The 14,407-nt window shown below is 34.7% G+C and overlaps 1 protein-coding gene across 1 annotated transcript in view; it reads left to right on the top strand.

Moving 5' to 3' along the window:
* Xirp2 (xin actin binding repeat containing 2) overlaps positions 1–14,407 on the top strand; it is a 342,442-nt gene that overhangs the window by 285,115 nt on the left and 42,920 nt on the right. The gene's annotated exons all lie outside the window — the stretch shown is intronic.

Below are 14,407 nucleotides of genomic sequence, written 5' to 3'. Positions count from 1 at the left end.
TTATATTTTCTGTGTGTATCAGAAAACTGGGCTGAGGAGGCTAGTGAACTTCTTTTGCACTGAAATGTGATGAGGTCAAGAACGTATTTGAAATTTTTTACCTATAACACTTTTCTAATTGAATTCTGTAACTATGTAATAACAGGAGAATTTCTGGCAGAAATTAAATTTGGCAGAAAGCCTAAAGTTGACTGGTTCACTTTCAAAGCAAACATTTTTGCACAGTTCTAATTTTTACCTGCTCATGTGGTGCCCTGCTGAGCATTTTGGGTGATGAGCTGGTTTTCATTGTGGGAAACTCACAGGTTCACAGTCAAGGCATTTATTTTTGCTGTCTCCTAGAAGCTCTAATTCCAACTTTCAAATAACGTCTCTGTGTTACTTAATAAATTCTGTTGCAGAATTTAAAATTTGTTTTCTACTCTTTACCAAAAAAAAATAAAATAAAATAAAAAACTAGAAGAGAGAAAGTAAGAAAATATGTCAACGGGAACCATTAAAATATGGATTTTGGATTTTTCAATATTATTTGAAAACAAATTCATTCAATAAATATTTAATGGACACCCACTATGTATATGTCATCATTTTGTTAAGTGTTAATTGCTCTTGAATCTGGCCACTTTAATCTAAAATATCAATTTGCTTCTTGGAAATTTAGGAATTTTTGTTCTAGGTAAATAATAAAAATTTAATAACCAGTTGTGCAAAAATATCAGGGAAGGCTCTCCTTCTCCCTAGTAGGGCAGCTATGCACATGTAGTTCTTAGAAATGCTTTGTATTTCTTCCACCCTCACCTGAGGGCCTATAGGAGCCTTTCTGGCCACTATGTATTGGCCAACCTCAGGTGTGTGTTGTCATTATGTAAAATGATGACCCTGAGATACACCTTGTCTGAAATCATTGTTCTATATATTCCAGTGAAGGCTCCTTGATCTGGAGATAGAAACTCACTAATGCTGAGTTACTGGAAAGTGGCCAATAATCTATAGTTATAATTAAATGTCTAAACTTTTTAAAAAACTTCAAAAACAAATAAAAAGATGCTTAACTTCAAAGGCTGATTTTTACATTTCACCCTTTAAAAACAGGAGTGGAATAAGCAACATAAACTTACAGGATTAGGTTTTGGATTTGAGTCAAAAGAAACAAATGCCAAGGCCACATTTTTAAAGATAAATAACTGTAAATACATTTAGAGATGGTGCTTACTAACCATCCAGTCCATGGATATCATAAGCAGGAAAGACTATTAAATTACTTCCACTCTTTGGACTGTTTCTAGTACCAGATATCATTAGGAATCTGACATCATCTTTTTCCTTTGAAATTACATGCTGTATTTTTATGCAAAGGATATTTAGGTCATGTTAATGGTGGCAAGGCGAGTCACCCAGACCTGATTTATTCAGTGTTGATACATTAAAATTATTACAGGTTTAATTTATAAACATCCTTGGTCTAAACTTTAAAAGTCTTGATTGGAACATATATAATGCTATCTAGTGTCTCTTTTAATGATTGGGGACAGTAATCAGAAAGCTATCTTGACCATACAAACATTTAAATAAGATACCAATTATTTTTTATTTTAGAATACAATAGAGGAAACCTACAGTTTGGGTAAGAAAAATCGTGTCCCACAAGGAGCTTAATATTTCTTCTTGCCATTAGTAGTTTCATCTTATCACCTGAAATTGAATGGTTAAAGATGGTATTGTTTTGAATGTGTTTAAGGCTTTATAATTTTTCAAAGTTTATCTCCACTTTGAAAGAATAAATTTATTTCCAAAAGAGTCGGTTGTTTACCAAGTAATGTGCATTATGTAAGGATCTACTTTTCTCCTTGATTAGCTTAGTTTTTCCAGATAGTGTTCAGTAAAATATGTGGAATTCCTATGGTTTCCCTTCTTTGACTAAGCCTACTAGCTATTAAATTCAAAAGAAAAGAAATATCAAAGTAAAAATGCAGTTTGGGGACTTAGGCAGAGAAAACATTTTAAGTAAAGAGTTACTTAAGATCATTAAAAGAATTTGTTCAAATTCAGGAACTGGGTTTCTCTAAGACAAAATTGGATTGATTTAAATACATTTATTATTCAAAGGAAAAGTGTGATCAGCAGAAGAAAAGCTGCTGCTGCTGCCTCTTTGTCTAAGTTGGTGAGAGAATCAGAGGACTGGGGCTTTCTTTTAATATCCTTTGTCAGAATAAATTTCTGATGCTAACAGAGAGGTGAAAGTTTGGAAGAGAGTGAAGAACTGGGAAACTGAGAAACAGATCCAAATTCTGGCTGCTCCAGAATGCTTCCAGAGCAGAAATTATTTAAGGTAATATCAGTAAATAATTAGCTTTCCTACTTCTGCCTACACTCCAACAACTTAAAGATGGGCATGCCAGGAAGCTATTTTTCAAAGCTGCAAATTATTAAAGGTTCATCTCAATTACATAACTAATACTTATTTCTGATGTGTTAAATACTAACAGCATGCTTGAAACTGAACAAAGCAGTTCAGTACACATGAACTAGTTTTATATGAAACTTGACAAAGTCTATGAAAGACAAAAGCTGACCATTTTAGGAAAAGACAGAGCTAAGGTTCTATAAGCTAATATACATGGGTTATTTCCATCTGTTAATGGCCTGATCCTGTCTCACATTGAGATCACTTTTTGTGTATTCTGGAAGCCCTGGGGGCTTTAGGCATGCTGGTAAGCATTTTGTCCAGTCTTTCAGAAGCATGCACATTTGCTATTGGTCTTAAATTGACCTTGTCAATGGTCTCTCCATTGCTGAGGGAGTGAGCATGTTTGCTTCCTCATTCTCAAGTCTTCATAGCCAAGCTTGGGAAACAGAAATAAGATGGAATTCTCCCCACAGGGCAATGCCCTTACAAACTATGCCATACAGAAAGGAGCATTTGGAGGTCTGAGAATCACAGGGAAATTGGGAAAAAGCAGAAATGAAGCACTAGGAAAGACGGAAGGAAGGAAGGAAGGAAGGAAGGAGAGAGAAAAAAAGGAAAAAGAAAGCAAAGCAAAGCAATACTTTCAGAAACCAAGGAGGAGAAAAAGAAATTATACTAAAAAGGCAGCAATTCAACAAATCATAGACTAATATAGACGGATATGAAATTTGGGGATTTCTAGAATTAGCGACTTTAGACAAAGAACATGATATAAATCAATTTAAATTAAAAACTGCAAATAGAAAGAACACAATTAAAAATTAGCCAAGTGTATCACCTCTTTATTTAGGAGTATATTTTCTTTACAACATGAACTTTGCAGCACATGGGTTTCCAGTGCTCAAGATCATAAATGAGGGATGCAGATTCCTTCTTTTTCTCTTTGGTTAGTCAGGGGGGCAACAGAGACTTGGAGAAGTGCCCAGTCATCATCACCTGGACTGGTTCAGGAAAAGCCTCATTGTTCCAAGACCCTGATCAAAGGCTCCAGAGGGGGAAAAAATGAATAATTTTTTTGAGTGATAGTTTTATGTTTGAACCTAAAGTACACAAAGCAGGAGAAAACATGAAGAATCATTTGGAGGAAAAAAGAGAAGATCTGTCCATCCCTAAAGTGTGGTATCATCAGGCAATTTCATACTTCAGCATTTCAGAGGACTCTCCTGTTGCTTGCTCTTGACAAACTGGTGGTTCATTGTCAAGTGCCAAACCACCATTAAAACAACATTTTGAATATCAAATATGTTGGTTTAGTATTTTTTTTTTCTCTTTTCTTTTTCTCAATACCACAGCCACATGGGTAGGACTAGGCCACCTTCCTTGCTCCCATCTCATTTAGAAATTATCTGTTGTTTCATGCTGTATTCTCCTTCTTCCAGACATTATGTTGGAAAGTTGGCTTAGGAAGAGACTCTTTAAAGGAGAGAAGGTTCTAAGTTCACATGGATCAGAGTCAAGTCTTATCTTTGATGCTTACTAGTTTTGAGATTTGGAGAAATATCACAACTTTTCTTATTTTCACATTCCCCATCCATGAATTTTTCTCTGCATAAAAATAGCTACAGTGTACCATAACACCTAAAGGGGGTTGGAAGTTGGTGAAAGCATACATTTCTTGCTTTGTGCCACTTACTATGTACAGGTCTTTACTCTCATGAGATTTCCTACATTCTTCACAGGCAACAATTTATTTGTGTTAGAAATAATATTACTTATAATTTCTAATTAGAAAGCATATTACTCAATTTTTAAATAATTTTAAAATAATTTAGAATTTAAAATATTTTAAAAATTAAAATAATTTTTACATGTTGGGGGAAACAGCAGAGGGAACTATTAACTGCCTGGGTTAAATGGGGAAAATTAGAGAAAAAATTGAGCCACTGTTAGGCTACATGCCACATTTTAATTCCTTAGTGTGTGATGGGGCTTTATTCATTTAACCTGTTTTCATCCTTATGCAAATAAGTGTGGCTTGAGGGGCCAGAATGGAGGTGCAGTGTGTACCACCAAGTTCGTTCCTCAAGATACCGGACATGCGTAGAGTCCTAGTTGCATTGCCTTCAGAGCAGCTGGCTACCTTAGAAGACCAGCCATCTAGGAACTAATTTGGGTGGGAAGTCAGAATTGAAACCATACAAACTATTTTAATTTTGGTTTTAGAGATAAAGCCAGATCAATACTTCTTAGTATACCATATTTCTGGAGGATCTCTGATACTTTTTTTTCCCTCCCCTTTTTAAGTGGAACATGACTGAATTATTTATAATGGTGATTAAATTGTCCCTGGCTCTGAGCATGGTCACTAGCCAACAGTAAATGGAAAGTAGTTGTTGGCTGAATGTATGACTAAAGCCTTAAGAGAAGAATGTATACCAGGGGCAGATTTACACCAGGGGAACTTGATGGAAGCATGTTACCACTTCCCTAGCTGTTAAGAAGAAGAGATCACTAGCACATGAGAGCAGTAGCCCTGATCTTGAATTTTCCATCTCTTGCAGTAAAGTTCATTCCTTTCTCTGTTCATTTTGGATCTATAACTTACCCTTTTAAAAGTTTGATCTCTATAATGACCAAAGCAATAGAGCTGAACAATTTACTTTGATTTCTAACTCTAAACTCAAGCTTATAAGAATAAAAAAGGACCACTTAGAGCTATAGAAGTTCACTGAATTGGTTTCCATTTGATATATCACTAGATTTCACTGAAATCAATGTCTAGGAAGGATTTATATGCAGATATTTAAGAAGCAGAAAGGAGAATTCATGACCTTAATTAAAATGTTACTCGTAAATAGAAATGTTAGATTTTAGTGAAAATATATGAGACTTGTGGAGCTAAATTAACTTGTATGCAGAAATACCTTCAGACTGTCACTTTCTTTTTTATATTTTATTAATGAACTATATTTATATAATATGGGGCTCATTTTGACATAATTATACAAGCATGCAATATAATTTGCTCTACTTCAGTTCCCAGTACTCTCCCTTTCCCTCTCCTTCTCCCTCTCCCTGTTCATCTTCCTCTATTGTAACCATCTTCCTTTTATTTACAGTATTTTAATTAGTGCTTTATAGATACTTTCTATTTGATTTTATCTTTTGATCATTACGTCTTCATCAGTAAAATGGGAATGTACCACCTCCCAGATATGGTAGTTATGAGAATAAATGGTATAATACATGTAAAATTATTAATGCATAATAGATACTCATTAACTGATAGCTATAATTATTATAGTGTGATATGTCTGATTATATAGGGAAATGGCCAAGAAGAGACTTATGCTATAAAAATATGCATCACCTACAGGCATTTAATGGTTCTAATTTATTTGACTATTTCAATGAAACTTAAATCTTTTTATTCAATTATTGATTTTTTTTTAACTGGCCAATTCTCCAGCCTAAGCAATTAATAAAACCATTTAATAGCAGTCTGATTAAATTTCCAAGTATGTCCAAATTGGCAATATTTTTATACTAATGATAATCAAATTAATTCCTTTCATTCATTACTGCACTACCACCAGAAGTACTTCCTGTGAGATGATAACAGATGACAAGTCTATACAACAAGAACTAATTACAATTCAGAATGGCAATTCTGTTAGATTAGAACCTAAATGGACACTTAACTTCAATCTTATTTATAAATAGGTGGATATTTCTTCTTTCAGGCACAAAGAGTAACTTCAAAGATGTTTCATCATCCAGTAGTTACTGTACATGTGTCTGTGTGATTTGCAAGAGCTAGAACTAAAATATGCCTTAAGAAGAACCAAGTGTGTCATGATTTCTGACTTGGGCAGATACTGTATGTGTACAGTTAGTGCTTATGTCAGTTTCCTATTTGCGACTGCAGCAATTGACCACAAACACCGAAGATTAAATCAACACAAATTTATACTACAGCTTGGGAGGGTCAAAAATCAAATCTGGGTTTTTATTACACCAAAATTAAGATGCTGTCTTGGCCGTGCTCTTTCCAGCTCTACAGAAGAATCTGTCACCTTGCCTTTTCTAGCTCCCAGAAGATTCCAGAATTACTTCTACCTTTAAGCCCAGCAGTGTAGAATACGCCTTTCTCCTACTTCTGTCATCATTTCCCCATCCTCACTGTCTACCTGTCCTGCCTCCCTCTTTCATTTATGAGGACCCAGTGATTACAGTGAACCCACCTGGAGAATCCATCTCAAAATGCTTAACTTCTTCATATCTTCAAAATCCGTTTTGCCATATAAGGTAACACTCAGAGGTTCCAGGATTTAGGATATAATCATCTTTTGGGGAACTGATTTTCTGTCTACCACAATGCTGAATCTAGGCAATTGGATATACAGAATCTCTTCTAGTTTCTGGTTAACTGGAAGAGTGCCTGCAAGGAAAGAGTAAAGAAGCAACGACTAATTATTTTTACCATGAGAGATATGCTTTATTAATGAAGAAAGCATTGCACAGTAATCAGGTGAATAAATGAATTTGGGGATAGTGAAAGGTGGTACATGCACATGTGGTGACACTATACTTTGCAGGGAACAGGATCATGGGGAGGTCAGTTTAAGAAACAGACTCTGATCCTATGCTGGAGGATGCCACAAAATAGCTGTTGCACTATGATGGCATTCCCTTCCACTCCTTTTGTTCCTTTGTCCTTCCTCTCCATGTTTTTAAGGTTTGTGAATTATGCAAAGACTGTGCTGTGCATTTGCTCTTTCATTTTATTCTCCATCTATTTCTTGGTTTTATAATATTCGAATGAGGATAAGAATATATAAAACTCAAATTGATTACAAATTTGACTTGGCAGCAACACTTTGAATGTTTAAAAGGGATGAATCTTCTTATTAGCTGAGGGATATGCAAATATTAAGAATTATAGAAAAAGTTTATTCCTGCTAATGGCTCTGAGCCTATGCTATGTCTGTTGGTATGATAGCCTGCACACAAATCCAAACATAGGTCATATATTTAGGTTTGATAAAATTTAATTCATCTCTCTCCCAATTTAATTCTAAATCAATTTTCTGAGTACTAAACCGTTGACTTCTTCATAACACATCCAGAATAAAATAGCAAGGCTGTTGCTGTGTCACTGAAAGTGGGCTTGCCTTCCTGAAAATGACATCTAGGCTTTCTTAAGTTTTGCAGGCTCCCATAGGGCTTGCCAGTGCTTTCTGCCTGTTTCGTAGCTGGGACTAAATAAAGGTTTCTTGAATTGCTTTCAGCAAATTTGAAAAAAGAAATAAATCATAGTTATTCTGCCAAACAGCTTATATTGCCATTAAAACTTAGAATTTCTTTTGAGTCATAATTATACACTGGATTAGCCATTTAGGAATTTAAATTTTTCATCACATATATAATTTGAGTCAGTTCACAACAGAAAAAGGCATCTCTTTTTGTCTGAATTTTCCTTCATTTGTTAACTGTGGAGGGTGATGGGGGGGGTGGCGCGGAGGGTGGTACTTGTGCTTCTTTAGAGGTAGCATAGAATGGTGGTTAAGCCATAGCACCTGGAGCCAGACTGCCTGACTTTTCTTCCTGGGTCTGAAGCTCAGCAGTCACCTGAGTTGGGACAGCATCTCTGTTTTCTTAATTGTAAAGTGAAGATGATAAGTCAAAATAGTCTATAACTCATAGGGTGATTGAGATCATTAAATGGATTAATGTCTGACACATAGAAAGAACTTCATACACATTTTCTATGATTTTTCACTTATAAATCATTCTTTCAAGTCCATTATCCATATTTCCATAATGTTAGTATTTTTTCTGATCTGTCAGTGTCCATGGAAAATTAACATTTACGCCTATTTATTATAATTGTTTTCCTTTTCTCCTATTTTGTTTTTAAAAAAACTTCTATTTTGAATTTTTATAGTAAGAAAACCTAATTGAAATAGTTTTATCAACTACTCATATTCTATGATTATCAATATATATTTAAATATTTTTGTAAGATTTTCATCAATTTCCCTCCCCTTTTCCTACATTTGCAATGTACTATCCATGAGCAACTCCATTTGCTCATACATCTCTTAATCTTTTCCTTAAAATCATTACCCAATTTTCCCTATCCAATTTCTTGGTAATGCTGCAATTTCATCCTTTCTGCATCTTTTGCTCTTACACATACATATTCACATAGCCAACTCCATGATTCAATGCAGATGTCTCATCTTTCTGGATGCTTTCCCTGACACCTGCCCCATTGACATCCCAGAGGGATTGTGTCCTCCCTGTAGACTCCCAACTCACCGGGTCTGAACCCAGAAACATAATGGTCTATAACTGCCTGTTTCCCTCCAGTTCAACTAAAAACTCTGGAGGACAGTGAATATTTCTTATGGGTTTTTTTTACAATGTTTGTTTAATTAGAAAGAATAAATATATTAAATAAATCATATTAATTATAAAATCTCCATCATTTATTTTGGAAAAGTTTATCTGGAAAAATGGAGCGAGATGTTAGTCACCCACAAATTTTTTCTCTATTGCTAATGATCATTCTGTTTCTGTACTGCACTAATCAGCATGTAGTGGCCTACCATTGCTACATCTTCATAGTGGAATGATATCTGTTTCCAGTAGAATGCCCTCCTATCTCATTTAATGAAATTCATTTTTATAAATACTTGGCCTGAAAAGAATATTGCCATGATGACTTTTCTTCATTTATATTTTCCTGATAATTTTTTAACTTGTCAATTTTATTAGTTTCTTTTATATTTTCAGTATCAGCATGAGCCAGCAATTAATGGGTTTTTAAAGCAACACTTGGAGCCAGGGTCACATGTAGTAATAGTCTTGATACTGGAGCTTCTTTGGGTTTATTTTCTACATGAACAGAAAACGATTTGGGGAGCTTTCCCCTGGAAAGTTGTAATGGTTTTAGTCAGCTTTCCATTGCTGCAATCAAAAGACCTGACAAGAACAATTTTAGAAGAGGAAAAGTCTATTTGGTGCTCACATTTTCAGAGGTCTCAGTCCATAGACAGCCACGTCAATTGCTCTGCGCCAGAGATGAGGTAGAATATCATGGTGGAAGAGTATGATGGAGGAAAACAGCTCAGGGCATGATAATCAGGAAGCAGAGACAGTTTGCCTGGTACTTTCTCCCAATATTTCCTTTTAAAATTCTATGTTATGATTTAGGCCTTATTTCTTGCCCATATCATATGGTTGGGTTATTTGTCTTTATCTTTCAATGGGAAGTTTGGCCTATGATCACTATGGTAGCAAACACATTTATTTTAGGATCGACCTTCATGTTGAAGTACTATATTTTAAGAGCCTTTGTTTTCTTTTTGCCTATTTTGCTATTACATGGCCTGTGTTTGACTTTTTTGCTGCTTTCTCTTATGGAGGTCTATTTGGATTCATATAAACTCTTTGCTTCTCAGAATTCAAATTTAACCACTACCTGGTTCTCTAATTACCTTTAGTGTTCAGTGTTGTAAAGGAAGTGTCTAGGAATGTCTGGATTTTGTTTCCTCATCTCAGTACTCTTCATTTGCTGGATAATTGTAGAATTTTTATTATTTTGAACTTGAAATATTCACCAGGACTTGCCATTGAATATTTAAGTTTATTTATTTACATTGATGTATTTAACTTTATTTCTGGGTTATGATAAATAATTTCAATCTATAAAGAATAATTTTCAACAATATAGTTCTTTTATCATAATCATATTTGTTCTGTCCACTTCCTCTCACATTGAAATGTTTGTAGCCTGGACTTTGTTCTGTTCTCTACCTTCAATATGCATTTTAATTCTTATAAATATCTTACTGTCCCTAGTTCTTTTCTCATCTCCACAGCTCTCGTCCTCTGATTACTCCTCAGGTAGTTCTCTTCTATAAATAAGAGACAGTTAACATCAACTTCCTCAGTCAGACACTGCAAGTAGTCTCTTAATAAAATAAAAAGCTCAAAGTACTTTCTACTTTATTCTTTAGACTTTTGCATAGTCAACATTCAGAAGGAAACGGGGAAATAAATGAGGTTATTCACACAAATTTAAACATTATTTGAGCAAGCCAGTTTTAAACCACCTAGTATTGAATATTTATCTTTCAACCAATAACATCCATTGTGTTGTTATATAGTCATTCTTTTCATATAACTTTATCCAGATATATAGTTTGGAAATGTGCCTCCCACAGTCTAAAAGCAATAAGAAATATTTGCATTTAGAAAATGTGCTGAGATGAAAACTAACTTAAGAGTTATAGAGTGACAAACCACTTGGCCTCATGAATCTTGCCATATTAGGTATCTTCTGCTTGGACATTTTTATGCCTCTGACAGTATTTGAGGGCAATACACTGACCTTACCTCCATGTATCAAGCTATTGACTTTGATTTCCAAATTGTGATTCCAAAAATTTTAAAATCATATTTATAATTGATTTAATATTTTTAGATAGTTGTTGGATGTGATATGCAAATAGGTTTGTTATTGCTTAATATGGTATGAGCATGTCATTTTTATAAACTACTGAATTCCGAATCTCCTGAACAGCTAGATTAGGATGGTTAATAATAGGTACATGACTGTCCCTTTTAAAAGGTCTCCTAATATTCATCATTGCATACTCCTAAATTTTCTTTCTTTGGTAATAGAACTTGTAAAGGCCGGAGAAAATTTCAGGGTGCATTGATTACATTGATTATTCCTCATTGTTTTCTGTCTCTAATGTCTAAGAGCTATTTATCACTTCCAAGGAAACACATAAAAGTGACCATACAGTCTCTTCTGTGGCAGACTGAAGATATGTGAACAATTGGTTAAGAAAGAAGGAGTATTTTGCTTTAAACATGCCTTAAAGATGCTTTAAACATGAACTCTCGATAAAAAATAGAATATAGGAAGGCATAACAAATTTCTGTAATCTTGGTCAAATGTATTGTTTGATTTAGTTTGTTTTCAAAAACTATAGAAGAAAATCATATATTTGGGATTTTAGAAAACACAACTCTAGTCCTACAGTGTCCTGCAGTGTCTTGTGATTTCAGAAAATAATATAGACATAAGTGGGATTTATCTGTTATATAATTTTTATACTACAAAAATTACAATGTAATTTTTTCCCTAAGAATCTCAGAAGCCTTATAGAAGACATTGCTATATTCCTTATCTAATAGTAGTCATGATAACAGATTGTACTTTTATTATGTAAATATGTATACACCTTATTCAGTACTTCTTTCAAAGTACTTCTCTTTATGCTATTTCTCCTTTATTGGATTTATTTTATTACACAAAGAATTAATATGTTTTTGGGATTGGCAATTATGTTTACATAAGCAAACAAATAAAAGCTTTCTTTATTTAGTGTGTGATTAATTCCAAGCACAGCTATGCCATTAACTCTGGAGATTCAGGAAGATTCACTATACTTCTTGGATTTTTGTTTACTCATCTGCACAATGAATTACCTGTAAACCCCAGGGACAGAAACCTTCTAACAAAATCATTTTGTGATATTAATATTTATAATGCTTTCTAATAGAAACAGACATCTGAAATTTTACTTTTCCCTTTCTCTTTTTCATAGAGCACTTTAGCCTTTCAGTCTGTTCCTTCCCTGTCCTATCTGCATACTGATCAGTTTCCTCATTGCCTATTTTTCTAGGAATACAATATGACAACAAGCATCTTTATTTGTTCATCTGTCTCCTTTCTCCTTAAAAAATATTCAGAACTCATCTTATACTGCTCTCCAAATTCAGTTGCATAAAGTCTTTTGAAATAAGGTATTATGAGTTCAGATACTTCCTGCCACTCTCTTCTTCCCCACACATCCCTAAGGAAAAGGATGTCTGGATGTCTTGCCAACCCTGAAAATTTATATCAGGTGTTATCAGCACCAAGTTAGGAGTGTATAGGTGCAATGCATTATCATATACTAAGCAAGAAGCATCACCTTGTTTTCCCAATAAAATATTGACAGACATTGACTGAGGAGACTCAGAAAACAACATTGAATACAGCCAACTGACTCAAGGTGATTTTTCTACTACAGGCCCCAACCTAAGTATGTTATTACTGATGTGGGAAAGAGAGAGAGAGAGAGAGAGAGAGAGAGAGAGAGAGAGAGAGAGAGAGAGAGAGAGAGAATGAAGTATCTATTTCATGATCTGCATGAAAAGGTATTGAATAATTGAATCTAAACCTCTTAATACTCATGCCACCAATTTCTTGAACAATAACCTTGGGAATATTTCAGTAGGTTGAAATGTGATAAGAATTGAATACTTGGGCTGGGGATGTGGCTCAAGCGGTAGCGCGCTCGCCTGGCATGCGCCGGGTGCTGGGTTCGATCCTCAGCACCACATAAAAATAAAATAAAGATGTTGTGTCCACTGAAAACTAAAAAATAAATATTAAAAATTCTCTCTCTCTCTTTAAAAAAAAGAATTGAACACTTGAAAATTAAGTATTATCTGTAAATTTTACCAAAAACAAACAGGTTGAGTTTCTATTAATAATAAAAGAATGACAACATATGTAAATAGTACACAAAGTGATGTATATTTAATGTGAAAAAAAAATTTAAGGATCATGTTCAATGAACACTTCATAGTGTTCATTCTCAACAAAGTAAAAATAGTACAGTACATTCATAAACTGAATGCATCTGTGCAGACAAATAATCCACATGAGGATAATCATGATACTTTTTCCTTTAGTATATAAAAGACTTTCAGCAATTGGTAGGAATTGCTTTTTAATCAGAATTGACTGGAGGAATGGACTTGTATTTGAATATGAGGATTTAGATAACAGGTAAATTTCAAAGACAGCTGACAATTTTATGAACATATCAGTTTTATATGAACAATATGATATAATACAACTTGTTATTCCTTTATATTTTGTATTTTGATAGCATGTTAAATATATTTCTACAATTTTAATTAAAACATGAAAATGCTTATTTAACTAAGAAGTCTCTAGAGAATACCAAATACTCAGGGAGTCAAACCTCAAATTATGTTTTTATTTTTTCTGAGCCATAGGAGCTATTTTAATCACCACTTTCTACCTAAACCTTGAAGACACCAATTAAAAGGATTACAAATTCAACAAGATGGGTGTGGAGACAAATGCATGGAGTACTGCATACATGGCATGTGTTAAGGGAGTCAGAGTGGCAGGCCACTCCCCTCATGTTAGGCCTCTGAGCAGCAGGCCGCTTACCCCATAGGCACAGCCCTGGGCATAAGGCCATGTGTAGCAGTCCCTGCACTTGCTCCACGGCCCACTCCTTAATTGGCCACTGCAAAGACAATTAGCAGAAATTGCATTGGTGGCTTCCTGTAATCTGCTTAGCTACTGCCTGAGAATATATACATGGTTACTGTGCAATAAAATCAAACCTGCTTCCTGCTTGGTCTCTGGAGGTCTTGATTAGCAACTCCACAACCACACTCTCCTCTACCCTGTTCTGTGGACCTCCTCACTGGACAAGAGAGAGCCCATGCAGATGCGTCAACGTGGAAGCCAAAGGCTGAGGAGAAACAAGGAAAGGAAAGATTGGCTTCGCTGTTATCTGAGGTTGTTTGGACCTTGGTTCATCATGACATCAAACCAACAAAAATAATAAAGTACATCAAAAAGCCCCTCCTGTTGAGTCCCAGAAGCTTCCAGCCCTCAGAGTAAAAGGAAGGGCTGTATGAATGAGAGATGAATATACATAAACACAAAACATGCACCCATATGTGTATATATGTACATACATACCATATATAGACACATATGTGCATATACACACTTATATACCTCATTCAGTTCACTAGTCTCAAAAAGAGCCCTTGAAATGGTTTTGAAATCAAAAGCACCTAAGAGTGAATAATAAACCATCAAGCAGGGTGTCAGCATAGCCAAGAGCACTAGATCCAATAAGACCAGCTCTGACACATATG

This window comes from Marmota flaviventris, chromosome 11 (genome assembly GCF_047511675.1).
Source record: "Marmota flaviventris isolate mMarFla1 chromosome 11, mMarFla1.hap1, whole genome shotgun sequence".
Classification (NCBI taxonomy): domain Eukaryota; kingdom Metazoa; phylum Chordata; class Mammalia; order Rodentia; family Sciuridae; genus Marmota; species Marmota flaviventris.
This window is presented reverse-complemented; position numbering and strand designations above follow the sequence as displayed.